The sequence below is a fragment of the Micromys minutus genome (assembly GCF_963924665.1).
Source record: "Micromys minutus genome assembly, chromosome: 4".
NCBI lineage: Eukaryota > Metazoa > Chordata > Mammalia > Rodentia > Muridae > Micromys > Micromys minutus.
In genome coordinates, this window is record NC_137973.1 from 31,281,073 (window position 1) to 31,298,485 (window position 17,413).

General features: G+C 44.6%; 1 pseudogene across 1 annotated transcript; it reads right to left on the minus strand.

The window, feature by feature from the left end:
- Positions 1-746: 746 nt before the first annotated feature.
- On the minus strand, positions 747-17,413 carry LOC308420040 (dnaJ homolog subfamily C member 8-like; annotated as a pseudogene). Its single transcript has 4 exons — positions 17,254-17,413; positions 16,705-16,855; positions 3,264-3,387; positions 747-1,612 (listed from the first exon to the last, which is right to left on the minus strand). The product of its transcript is annotated as a dnaJ homolog subfamily C member 8-like (transcript).

A 17,413-nucleotide genomic window follows, 5' to 3' on the forward strand; every position in this document is an offset into this window, starting at 1 on the left:
GACAGCTAAAAGAATGTATGAAGGAGCACTGTCGGTGATGGGGCAGTCTGTAGAGAGCCCAATAAATCTAAACTAAACTAGACACAAATAGTAGTATTGAGATTGGAGGTTTTATCTAAGGAAACATAAAAAAACTAAGTCTTCAAACCATTATTCGATTATGTCTGTCTTTGGGGGGGGGTATAAAAATTTATTATACGTAAAAGAATATTACCACCAATGAATGAAGACAAACAAAAACACAATGGGACTGGCTGGAAGATGGTGACGTCTTTGAAAAGTGAACAGGTTTAAGAGGCTTGGAGTCTCATGCTGAGCACCGTGAGGCATCAGGGATGTGTGAGTCCACAGTGCTTCTCTTACTGGAGCAAGGACCTTAAGGATGACTTTCCACAGTGGCCCAGGCTGATCTGGAGTTGGGGACATTTAACTGGAAGATTTCCACAAACTATACATGACCTCCGAGCCACCACAATCCAAATATAAAACATTAAGTTACAGGCTGTGGGAAAAGAAGGCGGCTCCTTCCACTCCTGGTGGTTCCGTGGGTAAGGGTGGGAGGCTAGACCAAGTCCTAACTCTCAATGTACAAAGGATCACTCTGGTTGATATTAAATGTGTTGAAAACAAATTTCACTAAAGAGCAATGGCTACTTCTTCACATTGGGGTGGAGGTGGAGAAAGAACGAGTCCTTGAAGCAGGAGGAGGCAGGGGGAGGCTCTGGGAGGCTCCACCGCCGTGTGGCTCACTCCCTCTGCTCCATCTTGACTTTCAGTGGCCGCAGGAAAGTCCGATTCTTCTTGTCCTCCTTCCCCTTTGTATTTGCCTGGAAATTTCGCCAGCTGTCCACTCGACCATCCCGAGTTTCCTCAAAGTTTTTCTGCCACTCTCTCACCTTGCTTTTTCCTGGGCTTCAATGTCCTCTTTCTCTGTCGCTTCCTCTCATGCATTTCTTTGTCCCCTCTCTTTCCTTTTAATCTCCAGCGCAGCAAACAGCTTCATGGTCTGTTTGTAGATTGACTGTTTGAACAATTCAGGATCATCTTCCTCTACATTTGTAGGCTTTCCTTCCTTCTTTAGTTGTTGTTGCTGCTTTTGTTGTTGTTGTTTTTCCACTCTTTGACAGTGTGTTCCACGTATTCTTTTCCTGCCTGAATTACATCCAGGGCCCTCTTCTTTTGTTCCCGATCCAGTAGCAACTTGTATGCTTTGTTCATAGCTTCAAAAGCCTTCTGTACTCCGTCAGCATCGTCCTGGTTTTTGTCAAGATGCACCAAGATGGACAACTGGCGAAACCTCGTTTTTATTTCTTAGTTGTCACTTCGGGATCTATCTGAAGAACCTCAAATGGGTTCAGATTAAAGTAAGAGGAGCCAGGATGAGTCAATCTTTCAATCTGATTTTTGGACGTTAGAACTGAATTTCTCTTCTCTATTTGTCTCACCTCACTGTCATAAATGCCTCCTCTGTGCCGCCGCCGCAGAAGCACCCCTCTCTCCCACGCCGCCATTTTCCCCGATTATGTCTTGATTCTTCTGCCCCTATATTGCCTTTGATTTTAATCCCTTTTATTTCTTCTTTGATTAGACTTTTACCTTGGTCACCCACAGGCTGATCACCTCATAAACACGGAGGCAAACACCGAGGCAACCATTTGAAGTTAAAAATTGAACATGGAGGATCAGAAATAAGAGGCTCGTGCAGCCTGAAAGAGCTGTTTTCTGGGTAGAACGGAGTCAGGAAATGAGACGCTTACGCTTTTCTAGCATAAATTCTTGTATAAAAGCATTTGTTTTGAAGGCATAAGCCACTTTTAGCCAATAATAAGATCAAAGCAAAGGATACATCTTGTTTAAAAAAAAAAAAAAAAAAAAAGATCCTGCCACCTTTCAGAAAACCCTCCGCAGGGAGCATTGGTGGTTCAGTGGTAGAATTCTCGCCTCCCACGCGGGAGACCCGGGTTCGATTCCCGGCCAATGCAAGCCTCTATTTTCAAAACTTCTCAAGTTCCTATTTAGTAAAGCAGCTTATAGGTTTGCAATGCTGCTGTTCTCCGACCAGACCAAAGAGACCAGACTTTAAAATGGTAGGCCTGTGGTACTTGATATAGACACCCACAGTGATCGTTTTCTTCCCACAGAACCTTAGAAATCCCAAAAGCTACAAAGTTCAGGATTCCAGCTGGACCTTTAGCAGACCACTGGTTGCAATTCCCTATGGAAAAAAGGAGGAATATCCTGGGCAGATCCAGAGCCCTGTAGGAGTCGGGGGCACGGGGCACAGGAACCAAAGGACCCTGTGTACCCTAGACCAACAAAGCCACTCACCGCTGTCAGCGGCCCTTTGGAGTTTGAAGGGTCTGTATCCCTAGCAATACCTGCCAACAGAGTCAACCCGAAAACTCTCCTTTTAATAAGCAGGGGGGAAAAAAACACAGAATCTGAGTTTTGTTTATATTTCTTAGCACCTGGGGAGGTTTCAAGGAAAGCTAACAACAGAAACAAGGTATGGGTGAAACGGCTTGGTAGAGTAGAGGAGCTTGCCACCAACTGTTGATGATCTGAGTTCAATCCCGGGAACCCATGGTGGAAGGCATGACCTCTGCCCTTCCCTCACCTGCCCCAAAACAAATACACACAACAAAAAACTTCCTTGTTTAAAAGAAGTAATGTGAATGAAATAAACCCTCTCCTCCTGGAGCTCCTAATCACAGCCTTCGTCACAGCAACTGAAAGCAAACTAACACCGGAAAAGCAACCTCAAGACAATACAGTAAAATTCAGGTTTTAAGATAAAAGAAAACAGCCTCCAGTCCTCTGGGCTGGGAGAAGTTACAAAACAGGGAACCCCATGCACCAGGTCAAGGTCATAAGGGAAAAGGATCCACTTTAGTTTCTCTGTCTTTATTTTGGAACAGTATTTTCAAACATAAATGTAGAGAGATTGCAAGCCAGGGATGTTATACCGGACCAGCCTCTTTCAGGTTCCAAAGCTCCGCCCTGGAACTCTGCCACCTTATGCTAAACCACAGAGGCAGGGTTGCCACAATCTGACCGAGACCTTGGACAGCACCCTCGCCAGACCAGGTAGAGGTTACTCTTCCCTTCCTGCTGTGGGAAGAAGCCCTTGTCTTTCAACAGCTCCTCTGAGTTTCTTACCTGCCTGTCTAGTTCTGCGGAGCCTTGGAAACGCCCCGCTTGCCTCGCGTTCCTAGGATACAACCACTGAGCTGTAGTGTCTTCTGCAGGACATAGCTGCCTACTGGTGTGCTGTCGGCTCCACTTCGATGTTGTTGTGAAAAGATGACCTCCCGGATTTCGGCACCAAATGATAGGAGAAGGATGAAGAGAATAGGGGGCATACGGCCCATGGAGGTGCGGCAAGGCCTGGGGGTAAGGGGGATATGGGAATCCCTTCCCCCTGAGGGACCAGCCACACAACGGTATAGTACAGAATAAAGTTTATTCAGGTCACGGGAGAGTTAAGAAGGTGGTAGAGGCGGGGGGGGGGGGGGGAGGAGGGGTAGGGGTGGAAGAGCAAGGCTGCAAGAGCACAAGAGCAAGAGAGAGAGGAGGGGTCAAGCAGCTCCTTTTATAACATCAGGTCACTGGGGCGGAGCATACCTGGCCACTCCTGGGTAATTGAGGGGTGGGGTATACCTGGCTGTTGCTAGGTAACTGAGGGGTGGGGTTTACAGAATCCCAACCGATGTCATCTGTGGGACTGCGGGTGTTAGGCGAATCTTCATCGCACTGTGTGTATAAATTCCTTCACTGCGTTTGAGTTCACTGTCTCTGTTCTAGAACATTCAATGCGAGTATGACCAGCACTACCTTGCCTCCTTAGGGTGGCTTGACCACAGGATGGGCTTGCTGCCCAAAGGGAAGACTATACAGTCATGGTTTCTGAGGAGACTCTGGCCAGCCTAAGCATGGCAAACATGGCTCTGCAGGCCTTTCCCTTCTCCCCCATTCTGCCTGCCTTGCCAAAAATCATTAGATCACATTCCTGAAGCTAGCCACCAAGGCCTGTTCCCTTATTTGGCCACTTTCTCCTTTTGAGGCACTACTAAGGTCCAGCTACCAAAGTATTGAAGTCCAGCAATCAAAAGTCCCCTTTGGCTCACTTAATTCATATGCCCCAATTAAAATTAAACACCTCATCCTAACACCTCATCCTAACATGGGGCTTCCCCTTGTATCTTTGTTTACTTTTTTTTCTTCTTGAGCTTCATGTGGTCTGTCCTTGTACCTTTATAAACTGCCATTTGCCTATGAGCCACATGTGTTTCCTCTCTATCCGGAGATAGTTCTTGGTCTCACTCCAGGACAAATACCCCTCCTCCCTCTCCTTTGTTCCCTTCCCCTTCTCCCTCATCCTGTCTCCTGTCATTGTCTCTTATTCCCTGCCCCCTGTCCCTCTGGGGCAATTAAATCCCCTTTGTGCTGAGAATTTAGTCCCACACCAATACTTTTCCTTTCAGTTTAGACTAAAAGGGAAGGAATCCACTGTGTGTCCTAAAAGAACAGGCATCAGGAAGCTAAAGTCGGCTCGGCCTCTTCAGAAACCGGACGAACTCAATAGCTATTAAGTGGAAATCCTGTCTCTTGGTCCTAACTTCCAAGGAGCATGGTCACAGTTGGGCAGCCACTAAACTTGAATGACAATCATCTCTCTTAGTGCATTCTATGAATTCCAGATGCACAATTAATAACTTGTTTAAAATGATCTTTATTTGAAAACATACCATGAGTTCTTTTGGACACAGAAATGATTTCTGATGGATTTTATAGGAACCTGAGGTATTAGAGAACAGCAATGCATCAGGAAAAGCTGAGTTTCCCACGCACAAACTACACTCAGGGTCGTCCCTTTGAGCAGGGCCTGTTTTAAGCGTGTTAGTAATGAGACTTAAAATAAAACTAAAATGTTTGTGATTAATATGTCAGAAATGATGAAGCAGGCACACAGGGCCCCCAGAATGCCATTTTTACACAAGAAGAGAGAAAAGTGATATGTTAATGACGAAGTTTAAGTCTCTTACAAATTTAAAAATCCTCTATTCTGAGCAACTCCTTATTTATTTATTTCATGTATGTGGGTACACTGTCGCTGTCTTCAGACACACCATAAGAGGGCATCAGATCCCATTACAGATGGTTGTGAGTCACCATGTGGTTGCTGGAAATTGAACTCCTAGAAGAGGAGTCAGTGCTCTTAGCCTCTGAGCCATCTCTCCAGCACTCTTAGCAACTCTTAGCCCACTTTTCCATGAAAACTGAAAACATGTGTCTACACACATGTATAAGCATACAGATGCACACACACACACACACACACACACGTATGCACATGCACACACATACCCATGCACACACAATTACAAACACATACATGCAGGCAGGCATCTGTACACATATACACATATATGCACACACACAAGCATACTAACAAGAATTTTCATAGCAGCTTTTGCCATAATAGCTCAAGCTACAAGCCACCCTCAAGAGTCTGCTATTGGGACACTGATAAAATGTTCTAGATCCATAGCATGGAACAGTACTCAACAGTCTAAAGGAATGACTGTCTAATATACTCAGTGATATGAATAAAAGTTAAAGACACTATGCAGGGAAAACTGGGCAAAACAGCACGTGCTCCAGAAAGCCATCTACAGGGGATGTCTACAAGGAACAACACCAAGTTAATGTGCAGAATAGCTGAACAGCTGCTTTCGAAACCGGTGCAGACAGATATAATTATCAACATGACGATGCTGATGAACATGAGTCTACAAATCCAGCATCGTTGTCTTCCAGACACAGCCTATGGAAGAATGAAGCGTCCCTTCCATTGGTCCCACTTTATGGAAGAAAGGATGGAGACACAAGAAGTTCAAGGCTGCACAGGGATGGAACAGATTTACGAGCCAGAAAACAGGTCGGGTCAGGTCAGACCCTGTCTTTCTTTACTCGGATTCAGGCATTTTTGGTTTCATAGCAATAGAGGTGAGAAGAGGAAAGACGGGGAGAGAGAAGGCAGACACCACAGAGATGTACAAGATTGTAACGGGAACTAGTGTCGGTATCGGCCTACCAGCTGCGTCTAGACCTTTAACGAGATCAGAGAATTAAAAATATGGATTTTAGCATGAAGATTAAAAGGCTTTAAGAATGTTAATAAGTCTTTTCAGGTAGTAGGAGTGTCTAAGAGATCTCAGGGGCTTTAGCAATTAAAGGGAAAATAAAAGAGAATTTCATCAAATTTCTGAAGTTTGTAAAAAAAAAATCTTGTAAAAATTGCTGGATGTTGTTATCACACATTTGTAATTCAAGCAACTGGGGCGGTGGGGGGGTAGAGGAGGATTGAGCGCTTCAGGTCAGCCTGGATTCCAGAGAAAGTGTCTCAGAAAGAGAAGGGCAGGAAAAAACACCCCTGGTCATTCAAGCACTGGGGAGGCAGGGGCAGGTGAATTGCTGTGACTTTAAGGCCAGCCTCATCTACAAAGTGAGTTCTAGACCAGCCTCAGTTACGTGGTGAGAGTCGGTCAAATAACAAAATATAACAAAACAAAAACCTGCAGTCACCTTCCTAAGGAAACCCCTTTGTCTATATAGCAGTCAAGTTCTGCTTCTATATATGGTCTGAACATTGTTCATTTGTACATTTAGTTTCATTTTTGTTAAGATTTATTTATTTATTATATATAAGTACACTGTTGCTGTCTTCAGACACACCAGGAGAGGGCATCAGATCCCATTACAGGTAGCTGTGAGCCACCATGACCTTGCTGGGGTTTGAACTCAGAATGAGCAATGAGTGCTTTTAACCACTGAACCATCTCTCCAACCCCCATTTAGTTTCTTAAAAATACTAATTCATGGCTAAAACGATCCTGAGCAAATAAAAAACAAAGGTGTAGGGGTGGGGTGGGGGGTGTGTGTGGAGGGGGTGAGTTCTGTTCCAGGGTAGACCAATAGGACAAAAATCAAAGATCCAAACCTGAAGACAAGTAACTTCAGCCATCTAATATTTGACAAAGATGCCAAAAACATACGCTGGGGAAAAGAAAGCATCTTCAACAAACGGTGCTGTGAGCACGGGGTGTCTACATTGAAGGGCTGCTGAACTGTCATCACGTCAGGGCAACGCACTTGCCAGACACCTCTTGAGAACAGAAGGATGCTTACAGAGGTTGGGCAGAATACTGCCCTCAACTCCAACAAGTACTTCCGAGGCCAGGTGACATGTTCTTTGCATTTATCTTCTGGGAAAAGGTTCAATTAGTAACATATAAAGAGCTGTTCTTTGTCCAGTAAGAAAAAGGCAGATATTAGCAGATGGGTCTCTTACACACTACGTGTCTGCTAAGAATAATGGCTTCACACTGCACTTCCCGAATTCGCTGAGTTCTTAACGGTCCTCATTTCCTGTCTGTGGTCTCCTTGACTCTGATCTTTCACATCTGGTTCCTACATTTGGAGTTCAAGGAATGTCTCACAGCTTTAAACTGAAAAGAAAGTAGAAACTGTCAGCATTATCACCAAAGAAATGGGAAATTCCATCAGTTTAAGAGTTGTATACAATTGCTCAAAGCCTTGCTTAAGGGAGACAGGGCATGTGTAAAAAGCAAAACCTTTCCACAATCAACTTAAGAAGCATCGTTTCCAGCTCCACTTGGAAGGGAGAAGTACTTTAAATTATAAGGCATGGCTGCAAATAATGAACCCTAAAAGGAGCCCATCAAAGAGAGGAAACAATCCCGTTGCTGTCTGGTTCCTTGCACTTTAATTTCTAACGCTTTAAAACCTTTTCTGATTCTGAGAGCTTGTCCAGTTATACTATGACTGATGTGAGCCAGAGAAGGAAAAAGCTAGAGAAATCAAAGACAAAAACAAATCCAGGTATTTACCACCCCTGAGACCTCTGCCTAAACTCGGTGAGGTGAGCATTTTAAAACTTGGAGCAATTTAAATCCTGACATCTTATATGAAGAAGAGAAGGAAGAGGCATTACGGGGGAAAAAAATGAAGTTGTGAGCTTTGCTTGTAGATGAAACTAGAAAAGATCAGATTGAGTGAGAAGACTCAGACCCCAGAAGACAAATGCTGCCTGCTCTCTATTATCTGAGGCTCCTAGCTCCAGATCTTCAGATGTGAGTTCATATCCTGGAGTAACTGAAGAAACCAGGGTAGCAGCAGAAAGGACCATGGCCAGGGCACAGGGATGGGGAGCAGTAGAGGGGGACAGAGGGTCCAAGTGACGCTATGCAGAGGAAAGGAAGGTTGTAGAGACTCTAATGGGGGGAGGGGTATAAATACAGAAGGACAGAGGAGGTAAAACAACAGTAAGGAGGCCATACTGTTAACTATCTTCCTAACCCACCCAGTGTGTGTGTGTGTGTGTGTGTGTGTGTGTGTGTGTGTGTGTGTGTGTAGTTTAAATGAAAATTTCCCACTTTGGATAATATCAATCCTGCCAAATGTCAAAGACCATTAACAACAAAATGAAACAAAAACAAACAAACAACCCACCAAGACTTGAGGGGTCCTCTTTTGAGCTGTTGGGAAGAGTTGTTTGAGAGATTCCTAAACCATTATAAACTATTGCTATTACCCTGGTTGTCCACCAGAGGTGGAGGTGAGTCCCTACTGCTGAAGACACCGTGTGCATCAGACAAAGGGCCCAGAAGTCCCTGAGCTGAAACTGACCTGAAACCTATTCCCTGAGGAATAGTTTCTATAGTACCAGAAGGCACCGTGCAAGCTTCCAAAGCAAGGAAACAACAGTCCCACACCCCCCTCCCACTGTGAACCAAAACACTGGCCAACACTAGACAGTTATGTTGGCAGTAACCAGCAGGACTTCAGAGAAGAATCACGTGTGAAAACCTAGCCAAGTACCCAGGGCTAGAGAAGCCATGGTTCTTGGAGGAAAACCTACAACCAAGTCTTTGCTAAACCAGCATGATCCCTAGCTACACACTAAATAAGTGTTCTTAAGCCATAGATAAGTATGGTCTTTCTCCATCCTTGAGGAAACTTCTTTACAACAGATGAAGAACATTATGGAAAAACATAACCAATCAAAATGAAGGTTTTTGTTTTGTTTTGTTTTGTTTTCAGAGCCCAGTCCCAATGGATACATCTACAAAACACTCCAACACCTAAGGATCAGGAAACATTTCAGAAGAGGGGAAGAAATACCATAAACGAGACTGAGTAATCAGGAAGTTTGCTGTGAGACTATGTCTCCTAGTGATGTCCAAAGCTACACCATAAAGTCTCACCAGCATGGCTACCTAAACATGAGCAGACCAGGGATAACAACAATATACTGTTAATAATAATGCTAGAACGGATAGAGAAAGCTCACGAGGCCTCAACCCTACCGGCCTCAAGAACTACCGGCAACTGAGGAATGCTTAGAGCAGGAGAAATAGCCTCCCCTAGCAAAGAGCACGCCAAGCATTTGTCACAGTTGACAGTTGTCTAGTACCAGATGGTGAGCCCTGAAAACACACATAAGAGTAATTAAACAGACTGATGTGTGTTTTCAGGAATATATGTATATAGGTATGTACACACACACACACACACACACACACACACACATGTCATAGCAATGGGTGAAGAAATAGGCCATGAGTTTGAAAGAGAACAGATGGGAGGGTTTGGAGGGAGGAAAGGGAAGGGTAAAATTATGTAATTAATAATCTCAAAAAAAGTAAAGGAAGTAATAAAAATATTGCCGGCGACCATTACTAAGAATCACAACCAATCAAAATGCAAAATTGTGGAGCCCAGTCTCAGTGGCTACATGCACCAAACACTCTCACACTTGGGGCTTCAGGGAGGGCTGCAAAAGAGGCTGTGAAAGAATGAAAGAGCCAGAGAACCGGGAGCTTGCCTTGAGATCGTGTTGCCTAGAAATGTCGGAAGCTAGACCCAAAACGTCTTACCAACATGTCTTCCCAAACATGAGCTGAGCAAGCACAACACGTGCCAAAGTGGACAGGAGAGCTCAGGAGACTTCAACCCCACACAAAGAACTACAGGCGACTAAGAAATGTTGGCGGGGGTGGAGGGGCGGGCGCGGGGATGGCTTTTCCAGAGAAGAGTATGCCAGCCAATTGGTTATCCAAAGCCGAATGTCAGCGCTGAAAACATACGTACGAGTAACATCATACAGAAGTGAGCAGGTTGAACTTATGTATTTAGAATATATACATATGCAATACACGAATGTATATGTCTGTAACAACAATTAATGGGGAGGAGGGAGGCCATACATTTGATAGAGAGTAAGAAGGGGGTATATGGGAAAGTTTGGAGAGGAAAATGATGAAACTTCATGATAATCTCGACCAAAAAAAAAAAAAAAAAAAAAAAAAAAAATGTGTAGAAGGAAAAAAAAAAAAAGTACTGAGTTCTATTGAGGCTCACCGGGTGTTAGCGTGGCTTAGGTCCTACCTGCGCAGAGCCGGGTGGCTGACCTGTCACGGGGTGGGGCAGAGGTTCTGATTCTGGGAGAGTCAAGGAGAAAGCGGTTCGGCTGTTCAGGTCTCAGTAGGATGGTCTCAAAATGCAGGCTTCAAAGGACAAGAGCAATTGTATTCGCCGCTCTAAATACTCCAGGTTTTCAAGGCGCTGGAACTAACCCAGTGGTAGCCGAACAGCTCACTCTTCATGAGAATGCAGTTAACCTGTGCTTGTGTCTCTGTGGCGCAATCGGTTAGCGCGTTCGGCTGTTAACCGAGAGGTTGGTGGTTCGAGCCCACCCAGGGACGTTCTGTGCTGTTTTCTCCACAACAAGATTTTATGGGCTCTTAGCCTAATAAAAAAATGTTCTAGGGACTTTGAGAAGCTAGCTGTAATCCGGAGCAGAAGGACCTTCTGTGCCATTTGTTTTGTCAATTGTAAAGTGAAGATAACAATACGTACTACGTCATCCACAGGACACTCTGGCTTCAGTAACTGCTCCATTCCATGATGCTACCAGAAAAGGCAAAGTTCATCATTATCATGTTTGCTTAATATTCCCAAGCCCTAGGTTCCCGAGCCCTGCAAAAGGTCCGCCACCTGGCTCTGCACAGGTGGGACCTAGGTCAAGTTAATAATCAGGGAGCCCCAATAGAATTCATTTTATCAGTAAAATTTTTTGCTCCTTTTAACCCCCCTCATTCCTGGAGTGTTACTACAATACTGGATACGTTATGGTTGAGAGGAGAGGGATGTGTGTTGCTATTGCAGAGAAACCAACTTTGGTTCCCAGCACCTATGTCAAACAGCTCATCCCTGTTGTCGGAAAAATGTACCATCCTCTGTCTCCCGTACCATCTATGCACATATGCAAAACTTTTCACAAGTCCAATGACTCCGAGTTTCTTCCTCTGCTGTACCATTATTTACCTCTATACATTTTTTTTATTTTTAATTAAGCTGTTCCTGTGCTTCTTTTGCTCACATGCGGTGCTACCGCAGACATTCTCCTACAAATATTCTTTGCCAGTTGTACAAGTATTTCTAAGAGTCTGAGCCCTAGACTGACAAATGCTATGGCACAGAGATTATAGTACTCATACTTCTAAGCAACCAACCTTATTAAAAAATTTTAAAAAATAGACTTTCCATAAAGGTGGAACCAGTTTATATTCTAATTTATTTTATTAGATTAAAAATTCTTCATACTCCTGATGGTATGGCAAACTACAGAAACTATAGAAATACATCCAGGGATGACGTGGTTGTTTGTCTGTGAAGTGGAGACAGGAACATGGAGGAAGAAAACTATCTCCCTGTCTGGTCACCAGCTACATCTCCAAGATATTTTGTACACCTGTGATTCTTTCTCTGGTGACCTGGTCGACCAGGGACAGAGGGGCCTGGCCAGTGTAGCTTCTTGAAGAGCTTTGTGCAGAGCATCTTACCCAAAAGGAGAAAAACCTCACTCCTTGACCCCTGATGTCTGTGCCTCCTGTCTGTCTCCTGTGGGTAGCAGGAGACAGATTATGAGGCTCTGTTCTTCAGCATTTTCCAGACGGATGGAACAGACTTCTACCTAGCTACATGGTGATCAATCAACATTTATTTTAAGATATTGCCTTACATCATTGTGAAATCAAAAGTGAGAGGTTTGAGTTCCAGCAAATGAGTCCTGAAAGAGTTTTGGTTTAAGTGCATCTTCTAGGACAAATAATGTAGTGTTATAATTATGTTATATAAGATTTATAATTGACTCCCTGCTTGGGAAGGTCAGCCTGTTTTTATTAAGACCTTATTAAGGGCTGGAGAGATGGTTAAGAGCTCAGTGGTTAAGAGCACTGACTGTTCTTCCAGAGGTCCTGAGTTCAAATCCCAGCAACCACATGGTGGTTCACAACCACCTTTAATGAGATCTTATGCCCTCTTCTGGTGTGTCTGAAGACAGCTACAGTGTACTCATATATAATAATAATAATAAAAGACCTTATTAAGATTGGGTAAAGCCCATTCACATTCTACTTCACTTAGCATCAACTAATGTAAAAGTTAATCTCGTTTAAAATACACTTTTTCCTGGACTACATAGTGAGTTCAGGACAGCCAGGACTCTGTAGAGGGACCCTGACTCCAAAAAAAAGTAAGTAATATAATTAAATATAGTTTTGCCAAAACTAGCATCATGCTGCACCAAAACTCTTTCCTAGACAGGCTGGCACATAAAATTGGCTATGATATTGTCTTTATGTTACCCCTCAGTGGAGGGGGGGGATGCTGTTTCTATATGAATTCTTCATCCAAGACAGATGGTAGTCAATAGAATTCCACGCCTCCTGACACCTTGTGTAGAAACATCCCCACTGAACTCATTCCTTTGTTGACTTTAGCTATTAGGGTTTATTTTTATTAATCTTTTTTGAGACAAGGTTTCTCTGTGTAGCCCTGACTGTCCTGGAACTCAGTCTATAGACCAGACTGGCCTTAAACTCAGAGATCCTCCTGCCTCTGCCTCCTGAATTCTGGGATCAAAGGTGTGCACTGCCACCCCCAGCCTTCTTTGGGTTTTCAACACTAAGTGCTGTTATTGGACAATAACTTTTTCTCCCTATCTGTGTACTGTAGATTCTTTTACTCCATAAGTGGTTCAGTGGTGTACATACGGATTTCTGGTTTGATTTTAGGAAATGAACATCTAGGGATGTTCTTTCTGCTGAGCAGTGTCTAACAGTGTTTCTGTTGGGTAACATGTGGCAGGTAAGGCAATCTACGGATCTGTTTTGCTTGGCAGTTTATTTGTTCTGAGGTATTTGTTATGTTTTGGTTTTGGTACTTTCTGGTATTTGACTCTGCTGTGTAGAAAAGTGGTTCACTTTTTATCTGATATTGATAAAAATCCTACAGGCCCAGTAGGTGTCAGTTCGTATCTATAACATGAATGCTCTCTGGTCACACTTTCCTCCCTTAAGAATTCTAGCTTCAATACAGACCTCCACCTGAAGGTGATCTTGGGGGGAGTGTGTCCCTGGGTTCCAGCAGCTACTATATTAGTGCAATTAAGTTCTCAGGTGTTCGTTCGGATAACTTGACAATAGTTTAGTTTAAAGTGGGCTGCAGAAAGAAAGGAAGAGAGACTTTGTCAGTACATGGCAGTGAATGAATATAAGGTCTGCCACAGAGATTGCCAGAGGATAAAACGAGAGCTTCTGGCAGCTGCGCAAGAAGTGAAGAATTAACACACATGTGTGCAATAATTAGTTACAATATGAATGAAGGCTTAGTTATTCATGTACAATGAGTTCCCTTAAAGTATCCATTAATTTTAAAGATTTTGTTGTTGCTGTTGTTGTTGGAATATAAATTGGTTTCTGAGGGAAGAGAACTTACTTTTAAAAGTTGTTCATGGAGCTGGAGAGATGGCTCAGTGGTTAAGAGCACTGACTATTCTTCCAGAGGTCCTGAGTTCCAAACAACCACATGGTGGCTCACAACCATCTGTAATGAGATCTGATGCCCTCTTCTGGTGTGTCTGAAAACACCTAAGGTGTACTCATATACATAAAATACATACATCTTTCAAACAAACAAACAAAAAAAAGGTCATTCATGATTTGTTGGACTTATTGCTTTAAGGTTTTTCATAGCGGGGTTCCTTCTTAGTGGGAACGTGTGTCAGAAACTTTGTTCCATGATATGGAAGCAAAAAAGAGAGAAAAAGAATGGGGCCGAGATGCCGGTATTCCCATCAAGGGGTGAATATCCAATGGCTCTAAGACCCTCATCTCCATTTACCTCTTTCATAACCCAAAGCTGGAGACTAAGACTAAGTAAGGCTTGTTTTTTTTTTTGAGACACGTTTCTCTATGTAGATCTGGCTGTCCTGGAACTCATTTCACCATGCCTGCCTGAAAGTAAGACTCCTTAACACAGAGTCTTTGAGAGGCACTTAAGATTCAAACTACCGTGAGTCATCAAATGACTTTCTGATGGTCACACCTGGATCCCGGACACAGCTTACCCAGGCATTCTAATTTCTAATACAGGAAGTGGTTTCTCTTTCTTGCTATGCTGAGGATAAAACCCAGAGCTTTGTACTTAACAGGTATCCTGTGGTGGTTTGAATGGTTATGACCCCCATAGCGTTCAGACACTTGGCTCATAGGGAGGGAGTGGCACTGTTAGGGTGGGTGGTCTCGTTGGAGTAGGTGTGCCTTGTTGGAGGAAGGGTGTCACTGTGGAGGTGGCCTTTGAGATCCTATATTTATTTGGTCAAGTTCTGCCCAGTGTGGCACGCAGTCAAGATGTAGAATTCTAGACTCCTTCTCCAGCACCATGTCTGCTTGCAATGCTGCCATGCTTCCCGCCATGATGATTGTGGATTAAACTTCTGAAACTGTAAGTCTGGCCCAATTAAGTGTTTTCTTTTATAAACATTCTCAGGATATCTCTTCACAGCAATGGAAACCCTAAGACACACCCTACCCATCCTCAACCCTTAAAAAAAAAAAAAAAAAGATTGTCTCACTCTGGAATCCACCATTTTTGGTTTCTTTTCAGAACCTAACATGGGCTAGTCCTCCATCTACCGTGTATAATAAATAGGCTGAGTTTCCAGGCTGCTGGGGTCTCCACCAGCACCCTGCCCGTCTGACCCCAGTTCTTCCGTATGTTTGTCTGTCATTTCTTCAGTCACAGAGCTGTGTTGGTTGCAGCACTGGACCCTGGTGACCTCACACTCACAGAGATCTGCATGCCTCTGCCTCTTGAGAGCTGGGAAGACCTGTACCACCACACGCTGCTCCATCTATAATTCTTGATTTCACCAGTTTTTAGTATATGAGAATTTCTGCTCTGGCTCGTAATTCTTTTTCATATGTATTTTTACCTTTTATTTGTGTGTGTGTGTGTGTGTGTGTGTGTGTGTGATGTGCATGTGCCTGCAAGTTCCCACAGAGGACAGAAATCGTAGGATCCTCTGGAGCTGTAAGTGTGAGTCCTAGGCACTGAACTAAACTCTGGTCCTCTGCAAGAGCAGCAAGCGCTCGTAACAACTGCGCCATCTCTTTAGTCCCAGATTATTCTGAAAGTAGAACTCAATAGCTCTCTTGCTCTTTCCCCCTAAATAACAAATAAAACAGCTCAAGTGATGGGCACTCCACAGGTTACCTCATCAAGTAATAGTAAAATGTCTAAGTGAACTTGCCCTTTACCGGTTAACTAACTGGTAATTCTATTTAGATGGCTTTTTTTTTTTTTTTTTTTTTTTTTTTTTTTTTTTTTTGATGTAAGAATACTGTCTGCATGCTGCAGGTACCCACGCATGCCAGAAGAGGGTATCAGACCCATTATGTCTTTGCGGGGAATTGAGCACTGGTTCTCTGAAATGAGCAGATGTTCTATAACCGCTGAACCATCTCACCAGCATCTGTTTACTGGTTAACTGTACAAAAGCAAAAACTTCAAATTTGGATCAACTAGCCCATCAAAAGCTCACTGGGAGGAGGGCGTGGTCGTCCACGACTTTAATCTCAGCATTTAGCGGGCGAGGCAAGCGGATCTCTTGAGTTAGAGACCAGTCTGGTCTACAGAGTGAGTTCCATGACAGCTAAAGCTACCTAGAGAAACCTTGTCTCCAAAACCAAAACAACAAATAAACAAAAGTCTGGTGTGGGGGTGCACACCTTTAATTGCATCACTTGGGAGGCAGAGACCGGAGAATTCTGTGAGTTCAAGGCCAGCCTGGTCTACATAATGAACTTCAGCACAGCGGTGAGGGACCCTGTCTCAGAGAGAGAGACAAAGACACAGAGATTTCAAGGGGTCAGAGAGGTCACATAATTGGTAACAACAAGTGCCATCAAGCCTAACCGAGAGCTTGATCCTCGGAGCCCACGCAGTAGTAGGAGATCCCACTGCCACTAAATGTCCTCTGACTTCCACACGCAAGCCGTGGCACACCCGCTCCTCCTTCAAATACACAACATAGTACTTATCTATTTTACGTGGGGGGGGAGGGGGGAAGGAAGAGGGAGAGAGAGAGAGAGAGAGAGAGAGAGAGCGCTGAAGGGTTCAAAGGGGCCATATTGAGTCCCCTGGACCAGGAAACCAGACTTGAGTAACCCTATATGCCATGTCCCAACTCGGTGTCAGTTTCCTGGTGCTTCTGTAGAAGAGAAGAGAACACAGAAAGCGACAGGTAAATCAATCAAGAGCCTTCTAAACTACAGCGGTGGAGACAGGAGGCAGGCAGGCTGGAGCAGCGCTGGGAGTCGTCTGCGGTAGGGCTCCTGTGCTGCCTGACGACCTTCTCCGACGTGGAGAAGACGGGCGACAGTCCGTCCATGCCCAAAACAGTCAGTCACAAGGATGCTGGGACCTAGAGGTGGACAACGAGCGGCTAGTTAAGGGCAAGATGATTTGTTCACCGTCCTCCAACGCTCCAGCACTGCGTAAGCGGGAAAGTTCTACAGCCCCCCTCCCCCCCAGCCCGGCAGCGAAAGGTAGGGAGGTGATGTCACTCCTGGGTGGCTGGCGGAGGCGTGGTTTATGCAGATGAGGGTCGCGCAGAGGCTGCCGCGTTCGCAGTCGCGGGGGGAACAGGAGGGATTTCGCGAGCGGCGTGGGATGAAGCGCGGGTTTCCAGTGTGAACACAGCGCGGAGACGGCGTGCGCGTTCGGGGAAGCCGGCGATCGGGCGGGGCGAAGTGACCATGAGTAAAGAGTGTAGGGCGGGTGGGTGCGAGTCGGGTGTGTGGGAGAAGAAAGCATACTTACCTGGCAGGGGAGATACCATGATCACGAAGGTGGTTTTCCCAGGGCGAGGCTTATCCATTGCACTCCGGATGTGCTGACCCCTGCGATTTCCCCAAATGCGGGAAACTCGACTGCATAATTTGTGGTAGTGGGGGACTGCGTTCGCGCTCTCCCCTGGCAT